General features: G+C 38.3%; 1 non-coding gene across 1 annotated transcript; it reads left to right on the top strand.

Annotated features, from left to right (window-relative positions):
• Positions 1-675: 675 nt before the first annotated feature.
• Positions 676-782, top strand: LOC141616421 (small nucleolar RNA R71). The gene has a single exon (XR_012530770.1). It is a non-coding gene; the product is annotated as a small nucleolar RNA R71 (small nucleolar RNA).
• The last annotated feature ends 9,438 nt before the right edge of the window (positions 783-10,220 follow it).

Genomic DNA, 10,220 nt, shown 5'->3' with positions numbered 1-10,220 from the left:
TGATTCTTTTGCATTTGGAGGACCGCTTTTTGGACATCAAAACCTTGGTCATTTTGGTGATTGTATGGATTTTGATTTTGGTAACCTTGGTTTTGATTGTAAAAGGGTCTTTGATTTTGGTTCCTCATGGGTGGTGGAGTGTATGTTGTTTGAGGGTTTTGAACATTTTGGCTTTTGTATGAGAGATTTGGATGGAACTTGGTGTTTTCATTGTAAAAATTTGAATAAGGGGTACCACTTTTGTAAGCTTGGAAAGCATTAACTTGTTCGGTTGTTCCCCTACACTCACTTGGGTCATGACCCAAAGTTCCACAATTCTCACATATCCCACTTGGGATTGATGAGGATGCCGTCATGGCATTGACATGATGCTTTGATGATTTCGAGTTTTCCTCAAGTCTAGCCATAGCTTGTTCAAACTTCAAGTTGATTGTGTCAATGTGAGTACTAAGTTGAGCACCCAATTGAGTAACGGAGTCCACTTCATGCTTTCCTCCTCTAGTAGCCTTGCGAGGTCTACTATATTGTGAATTATGGACCGCCATTTCCTCAATCTTGTTCCATGTTTGATTGTCATCAACTTCGGTGAACATTCCATTTGATCCCATATTGAGAATGTTCCTTGAATCTTCATATAAACCATTCCAAAATTGTTGCACTAAAAACCATTCGCTAAGTCCATGGTGAGGACATGAGCGACAAATACCTTTGAACCGCTCCCAAGCTTCATACAAAGATTCTTCATCCCTTTGCTTAAAACCCGTAATTTGAGCTCTTAGCATGTTAGTCTTTTCCGGTGGGTAGAATTTTTTGTAGAAAGCTAGAGCTAACTTCTTCCAAGAATCTATTCCAAGGGTGGCCTTATCAAGGCCCTTCAACCATTGCTTTGCGGTGCCGATTAACGAAAAAGGAAATAAGACCCATCTTATTTGGTCTTGAGTCACGCCCGTTTGAGAGATAGCATCACAATAATCGCAAAAGGTTTCCATATGAGAATGAGGGTCCTCACTAGGCATTCCCCCGAATTGGCTCCTCTCAACTAGTTGGATGAAGGCGGACTTGGCAATAAAATTACCGGTGAGATGTTGCGGTGTAGGAGTACCATTTGGTAGATTCTCCTCGGTGGGTATAGAGTGTGACGAGAATTTAGGCATTGTAGGTGGATTTTGTGGGATATTGTGTAATGGGTTTTCTTCTCCTTTTATTGCGAAAGGATTGACAAACTCCTAGTGGGTTGAACAACTTCACCAACACCTCTCAAATTCCTCCTAACAAGTCTCCTATTATTCGTCAAGGTTCTTTCGATTTCACGGTCAAAAGGTAACAAATCACCTTGTGACCTTCTAGACATGCAAAATATCAAACAACTCGAAAACAATTAGAACAAGCCTTGAGGAGTTTTACTTCCCCAAGGTGAAAAAGACACAACTAATAACAATAAAAGAAATCTTGAATCAATTAAACACCGTCCCCGGCAACGGCGCCATTTTTGATCGAGGCCATTTCGTGTTCACAATTAAGTATATGTGGTCGTTGGTCAATGGTCGATACAAAACACAATTTATACTCCACAAACAACTCTACAATTAGTAAAGAGGCAAGTAAAGGTCGGATCCCAAGGGACGGGTATTGAAATGAGAATTCTATTGTAACTAGTAGTGTCTAGGGGGTGTCACAAATTGGGTTGATGTAGAAGGTCACTAAACTAAAATAGCAATGAAAATAAACTAGCAAGATAAAATAAGGGGTGTAAACAATTGATTAAAAGCACTAGGGGGTTATGGGTTCATAGGGAAATCATGGGATATGATCATACAAACATGTTCTCAAATTATAAGCAAGCAATTATTGTTGTGATGGATTGAGTTGGGTTATATCTTACAATCCTAGGAAAGTTTGAGTCCCGGAGCCGAATCGATTAGATTGTACAACACCTACAAGTCGACTTAATCTTTCCTACTTAACACATGCATGGTCTAACAAGACTCGAGTTGGGTTATGTCTTACAAGTCAAGTTGAAAGGATAGAAGATGATAGTAAATGCAAGGATTCATAGGCTTAGCATTTCATCAAATATAACATGTGCATGTATTAAGATCAAAACAAGCAAGCAAATAAGATATGAAAGCATATTGATTTAAGCATGAATCATTCCCCATGTTGGTTTCCCCTAATCACCCATTAAACCCTAGCTAAGAGACTACTCACTCATTATCATGTTGATCATGCTAGAAAGGTTGTCAATCATACTAACATAATGAAACATGATGAATAAATGAAAGTAATTAACAATAATTAAAAAGGGATTAAGAGATTATACCTACTAATGATTCCAATAATAAAGCAAGAATAATAGAAGTACTTGAATCCTAGATTGAGAGGTTGTCAATCTCCCAATAATAACCCAAATAATCTTCAATTACCCAAAATAAAGGAAGAACAAGAGAGAGATTAAAGAACTAAAACTTGGATTAAAACTTGATTAATACTTGATTACAATATTGAAGAGAGATTTGATTGATATTAACTATACTAATTATTGATAAGAAGAACATGCTCCTCTAATTAGCCTAATGGGGTATTTATAGTGAAAATTAGGGAGGATGCATTAGGGTTAACTAAGGGCTAAACTAGTAATTACACTTTTTAAGTTGAGCAAGGAGGACCCGGTATTTTCTGAGAGAAGGGCTTCTCTTTTCGTAGCTTGAAGAATGAAATCCGTCTTTGTCTTGCATCAAATCCGTGCGGATTAGAGTCGGGACGGCTGGATTTGGGCTGGGCAATCCGAGCGGATTCAGGAGAGGGACGCTCGGATTGTGCTGGGGAATCCGAGCGGATTCCAAGGAGGGACGCTCGGATTGTTGAGGCTGGACGGACGGATTGTCTGCAATTCGTTCGGATTGTTGGTCGGCGTCAATTTTTCTTCTTTTTCTTCCCTTTTCTTCATAAATTCCTTGGGGATTTCCTTGGGGACGCAAGGATCCTTTCTCAACATTGCTCTTCTACTATGATATGTACAAAGGCCTTCTAGTCTTGTCTCTTCTTGATGCTTGGTCATTGAATACAATCAATTTAGCCTCGTTTTGCCATGAAAATGCAAGATTCTTACTCCTTTCCTACCAAGGGATCAAAATCTCAAAGAATATGCAAAACAAAGAACTAAAGATAAGAAATGACCCAAATAGGCACTAAAAAGCATGGAAACAATGGTAATTCGGGGGCTAAATATGCGCCAATTATGGTCACATCACATATTTCGGTCCATTTGAAGATAAAATGGAATCCATTTTATTTTTGTCAAATGTAAATATGTCACATGTCATATGTAACATAAATTTGTTATGTATTTTTAACATATTAAAAATCAACGTATTAATAAAAATACGTCATATACAAAATCGATTTAGTAATTCATAATTACTTGTGCCAAAATATTTTACCAATTTATAAATCATATTTATAATAATTCATTCAAATCCAATTGTTTCTTTAAACAATAATTTCATCCGAGTAATGATACAATTCGATTACTCAGACCGTATCTCATTTAATCACATTTCAATTTGATACGTAAATTTTACTTCCAAAATCGTCCGTCAATTTTTCAAGTAATTTAATTAACTCGTAACATTATACGATTAATTAAATGATCAATTAAGAGTGTTGCCCTATAGGTATGACCTAGGGGTCAATCGATCACCACCGTCACACGACAAGTAATGTCAAACTCTAGTCAGCCAATCATTACCGATATATGTTGACCAGTTGACAGTAACAAAATTACTTCCCAATTATATTCTTTAAAATGAGATTTAATAATGAGATTTAAATCATGTGATCGTACTATTGTTGAGGACACATTTCCCAACAGGAGTGCCATGTGCCTTGTCACCCCACTCAATGTAAAACAATTTGCAAATCCGAATTCACAAAGGTCGTATTTTACAAGCGATCAGTATCAAGAGTGGTTTTCCCGACTAGAGAGTAACTTAACTGATAAACGAATCAACATTCGAGCATGGCCATGCATTTCAGTTACAACTCCTCAAGTGGCCTTGAGAAATAACTATACCTGATAAGGGATGGATATTTTCCTCAACTCAAATCTTGGAGGTGTAAGCACAGTATGAAATGACCCAGAAAAAATCTACTTAGCCCCAGTTGCGGTAGACCGTGAGAAAGAAACCAAAGTCACCCAAAAACTGCCTTAATCTCAAGAGACAGTTGATAGTCAAAAGAATCGACTCTAGGTACACAATAGATGTCCTATCCACGACCTGGCACCGAATGTTATAGAACATTTAGGACTCCATTACGTTGTCACAAATAAAAATTGTCCTACGAGGTATCGTCATAATCTCGTATCTGTGATCGATTAGTCAACCGTTTAACTTATGGCTCGTTGAACCCACCATCAATCGACTGCACAATATAATAGCCGGAGTTATCAGCTCACATTGGCGATTACGGACAAAAACAAATATAATGTAATTCAGTTCACTTTGTGGCGTTCAATGTTGTCAGTACAATCCACATGAAAAACAAAATATTATATATATATAAAACGATGAAGTTATAAATAATATATGAAAAAGATAACGTATCAAATCCATAATCAAGTACTACAACTTAGGAACATGTTTAATTCCCATGGAATTAACATGCCCTACATGCTTATCATAATTCAACGGTTTGGTGAGAGGATCTGCGATGTTATCATCCGTCGCAATCTTATCAATCACTATCTCTTCTTGCTCCACGTAATCACGGATCAGGTGAGCCTTCCGTAGTACATGTCTAGATTTGTTGCTAGACTTTGGCTCCTTAGGCTGGAAGATAGCACCTCTATTGTCACAATAGATGGTGATCGGGTCATTCGAACTAGGAACTACCGAAAGCCCTTGTAAGAATTGACGCATCCATATTGCTTCCTTTGCTGCCTCCGAAGTTGCATAGTACTCGGATTCAGTAGTAGAATCTACTACAACACTCTGTTTGGAACTCTTCCAGCTGACCGCAGCACCATTAAGAGTGAAGACGAACCCGGACTGAGATTTTGAATCGTCTCGATCCGTTTGGAAGCTAGCATCTGCGTAACCGGTTGCGCATAGCTTAGTATCGCCTCCATAAGTCAATACCCAATCCTTAGTCCTCCGTAGGTACTTGAGGATATTTTTGACTGCTATCCAGTGTGTTTCACCTGGAGTCTTTTGGTACCGACTCGTCATACTCAATGCATATGCCACGTCTGGACGTGTGCATATCATGGCATACATGATCGATCCTATTGCAGAAGCATAAGGAACACGACTCATGCGCTCAATACCTTCAAGCGTCGTGGGTGACTGAGACTTGCTCAATCGCATCCCGTCGTCATAGGAAGGTTCCCCTTCTTGGAGTTGGTCATTTTGAACCTCTCAAGAACCTTATCTAGATAAGACTCCTGACTAAGTGATAATGTCCGTCGTGATCTATCTCGGTAGATACGGATTCCCAAAATACGCTGTGCCTCACCCAGATCTTTCATCTGGAAATGGTTCTTCAACCATTCTTTAACCGAAGAAAGGAGAGGAATGTCATTCCCAATCAAGAGTATGTCATCGACATACAATATCAAGAATACAATCTTGCTCCCACTCGACTTGATATATAAGCATGGTTCTTCGACCGATCGAGTGAAACCATACTCTTTTATCACTTGGTCGAAACGATGATTCCAACTCCGAGAAGCTTGCTTAAGTCTATAAATGGAACGCTTAAGCTTGCATACTTTCTTAGGATGTTTAGGATCTATGAAACCTTCGGTTTGCACCATGTACAACTCTTCCTCTAAATAACCGTCTAAGAAGGCGTTTTTCACATCCATTTGCCAAATCTCATAATCATGAAATGCGGCAATCGCTAAGATTATCCGAATGGAATGTAGCATGACTACAGGTGCAAAAATCTCATCATAATGCAATCCTTGCACTTGAGTGAAACCTTTTGCCACAAGTCGTGCCTTATAGATATCTGGTTGCGCGTCTACAGAACGCTTTATTTTGTAAAGCCAATTGCACTGTAGAGGTTTTACCTTATTAGGTAAATCAACTAGATCCCATACGTTATTCTCATACATGGAGTCCATCTCGGATTGCATGGCTTCGAGCCATAGCTTTGAGTCGGAACAGGCCATAGCACCTTTATAGGTTGCGGGTTCATTACTTTCTAGAAGTAAAACATCATTCTCCTCGACCATACCAATGTATCTGTCCGGAGGATGAGAGTCTCTACCCGACCTCCTAGGTTCCTCAGGAATATTAACCGTATCATCAGTTGGAGGTACAGCTTCCTCCATCTGTTCCTCGGTTGTTGGTTCTGGAATCTCCGACAGCTTGAAGGTTCTATTACTCGATTTGTTCTCGAGAAATTCTTTCTCTAAGAACGTCGCACTAGCCGCAACAAAAACTCGATGTTCGGTTGGCGAATAGAAGTAATGACCAAATGTTCCTTTTGGATAACCTATAAAGTATGTCTTGACCGATCGCGGGCCGAGTTTATCCTCGTGTCTCCACTTGACATAAGCCTCGCAGCCCCAAACCCGAATAAAGGACAAGTTAGGTACCGTTCCCTTCCACATTTCATATGGAGTCTTGTCGACAGCTTTAGACGGACTTCGGTTAAGTATAATAGCGGCTGACAAAAGAGCATAACCCCATAATGATTCAGGCACTACTGTTTGACTCATCATGGATCGAACCATATCAAGTAAGGTTCGATTTCTCCGTTCGGACACACCATTTAATTGAGGTGTTTTGGTGGAGTTAATTGTAGAGCGATTCCACAGTCTTTCAGGTGTTGATCAAACTCATTTGAAAGATATTCGCCACCCCGATCTGAACGGAGTGCTTTAATCTTTCTACCCAGTTGGCTATGTACCCTATTCTGGTATTCCTTGAATTTCTCAAAGGACTCACTTTTATGCTTCATTAAGTAGACATATCCGTATCTACTCAAATCGTCCGTGAAAGTGATAAAATATCTATAGCCATCTCTAGCGGTAATTGACATAGGTCCACAAACATCAATATGTATGAGTCCTAATAGGTCACTAGCGCGCATTCCAACACCTTTGAAGGAAATTCGAGTCATCTTGCCAATGAGACATGATTCACACGTGCCATATGCAGAAAATCCGAATGAGGGAATAGTCCCATTATCGACGAGTTTGTTTACGTGTTTCTCATTTATGTGTCCCATTCGACAATGCCATAGATAGGTTTGATCTTTGTCACCAACCTTTAATTTCTTATTATTCATGTGTAATACTTCCGTGGTTTGATCTAAGATATAAATTCCATTCATGGAAACTGCTTTGTCATAAATCATTTCATTAAAAGAGAAAATACAACTATTATCCTTTATTGAAAATGTAAAACCGTCTTTAGCAAGTACGGAAACAGAAATAATGTTCTTAGATAAACTGGGTACATAGTAACAGTTATTTAATAATAACTCAAAACCACTAGGGAGTTGGATTACATATGTTCCCTTCGAGGCAGCAGCTACTCGTGCTCCATTCCCTACTCGCAGGTCCACATCACCTTTTTCGAGAGGTATGATGTTCTTTAGGCCCTGCAAATGATTACACAGATGAGAACCACAACCAGTATCTAGTACCCAAGTTCCGAAACTTGCATGGTTAATCTCAATCATATGAATATAAGATGACATACCAACAGGAGCGACGCGGCCTGCCTTGATGTCCTCACGGTAGACGGGACAGTTCCTCCTCCAATGTCCAGTCTTGTGACAATGGTGGCACTCTATGTCACCGCCCTTGCTCTTTGTCTTGCCCTGTGAGCCACTAGTCTCACCAGGCGCACTCTTACCATTTCCTGGCTTCTTAAACTTTGGCTTACCTACAGCTAGGTCGCCATGAGCCTTGCCCTTACCTTTACTCTTGTTGTGAATCGTGAGAACATCCTGCTTCATGCTCCCACTCAATTTCATATCTTTTCGGTCTGTACGAGAAGGGAGTGTAGCTCATGAGGACTCTTTTTCAAGTCATTCATGTAGTAGTTCGCCCTGAAAAGGGCAAAACCATCGTGAAGAGAATGAAGCATTCGGTCAATGACAATGCTCTCACTGATTCTACAATTCAGTGACTCCCGTTTCTAGACATTCTTAATCATGTGAAGAATGTGTGGGCTAACCGGTTGGCCCTTCTGGAGTTTCGCATCAAAGAAGCGTCAGGTATGCTCATATGTGATGATTCTCGGTGCCTTTGAGAACTCATTAGTGAGCGTGGTGAAAGTCTTGTTTGCACCTTGGGCAATGAAGCGTCTCTGAAAATTGGTTTCCATTGCAAAGATGAGTACGTTCTTTATCGCACCCGCTTCCATAACGAAATCACTATAAGCGAGTGACTCGTTGGCTCCTGCATTTGGGCCTGGGTTGACCGGTATTGGCTCAGTTAAATACCGAGCTTACGTCGTCAAGCAATGGCGAGCATTCCGTAGTGCCGCCTCCCAGTCCGCAAAGTTGGACCCATCATTCTTCAGTCGCGTGGACTGATTCATTTGGTCCATGAATACTTTTAGCCAGGATGAACGATCTAGTGTGACACTGGGCATTGGGATTGCGTTATTTCCAGCCATTTGTTGTAACAATATTATTGATAATAAGCGTGTTCTACACTGCGAAAGAAGAATAAAATAATAAGCATGCATCGTTTTTATTTTAAGTCTAATGAACTAATGTCATAACGCGAAAACTCAAAGACATTTATACAATTGACCTCCCTCAAGAATTATATAAATGACCCCAAGACTCAATTCTCTGTAAATTGATAAGCTAACCTTTTAGCTAATTCTACCGTTAGAATTCTTGGTCGATAAATTTCTGTAAATTCTATCTATAGTCCATCATGATCACGAGAAACTCTTCGGGCTATGATGTTGAGGTAAACTAAGTCAACACAACTACTTACCCAACGTAGAAGGGGTCATATTAGGCCTACCGACGAAGAAGGGACTCATAGATGTTTGCCCTTATAAAGACTAATCTCAATTTCCGTTTTAGAGGAAGATCCCATCAACTTTTTAATTCATTTTAGGTGAACTATAATCTAGCATGCGAGAATGATTTAAACTAAGGTGATGGCTTAAAGACTGTGACATCTGCATGTCCATGAAAACTAACATACAACCTATATGAGTCAATTTTCATGCATTTTAGTAGTAGGTGGTTTGGTTTTAGGCGGAATATGATGCAATTACTAGCATGTGAATGAAAAACAATAAAATGAAAAACGAAAAAAAACAGTAAAAGTCCTAGTGTGGCCTATCCTATCAAAATGAACAATAAATACAAGTTTGGAATCCATCCTTGGACCCGAGAAGCTTGTCTTGATGTTCCATCTTGATCCATGTAGCGGGAATGAGCTTGAATCTTCATCTTTAGTCTTCTTTGAAATTACAATAAATAAAATTACATAATTGACCTATTAATTACATTCTAATTTCAAAAATCCAAAACTAAAATAAAGGAGATTCGAGATCTCATAATTACATAAAAATTATGTTTCCTTCATTACGAAAACATAATTGACTAAGGCCACACTAAGTATTACAAATTACAACCGATTGCAAAATTAAATATGTAAATAAAATTCATTCATTCGATTCATTCAACATAATTAAAAGCATCAACTAAAAATAAATTAAACATATATAATACAATAAATAAATTATGTTGATTAATTTATCCAAACCACCTATTTAAATTAAATTAAGTGACAATTCCGCAATTTAATCACATTAATTTCATACTTAATCCATATTATACTTGTTATATGAATTCTATCCGTCAAAAATTTTAAACTGCTTTAAAATAACTTGGTATCATTAAATTGCGAACCGATTCACAATAACTAATTGGCCAAAATAAAGAAAAATAAAATCCAATTCTCTAAATATTACTCGGCCAAAAAAAAAATGAAAAGTCACCTTTTTTTTTTATATGACACGGCTAAAAAAAAAAATAAAAAAAAAACAACTCCTTTCCTATTCTAATTAGGTAAATAGGAAAAACAAGGGAAAAAAAACTTTCCAAAAAAAAAATTACTCTAATTTTTCGGCAAAAGCCAAAAAAAACTTTCCTAATTTTTTTTCTTCACGGTTTACCAAAAAAAATTAACATAATTTTTTTTTTTTTCGTAAACCCTAAAAAACGGCCTC

The sequence above is a fragment of the Silene latifolia genome, chromosome 11 (genome assembly GCF_048544455.1).
Source record: "Silene latifolia isolate original U9 population chromosome 11, ASM4854445v1, whole genome shotgun sequence".
NCBI classification, from domain to species: Eukaryota; Viridiplantae; Streptophyta; class Magnoliopsida; order Caryophyllales; family Caryophyllaceae; genus Silene; species Silene latifolia.
Note: the sequence above shows the minus strand (reverse complement) of the source record. Positions and strands in the feature narration are given on the sequence as shown.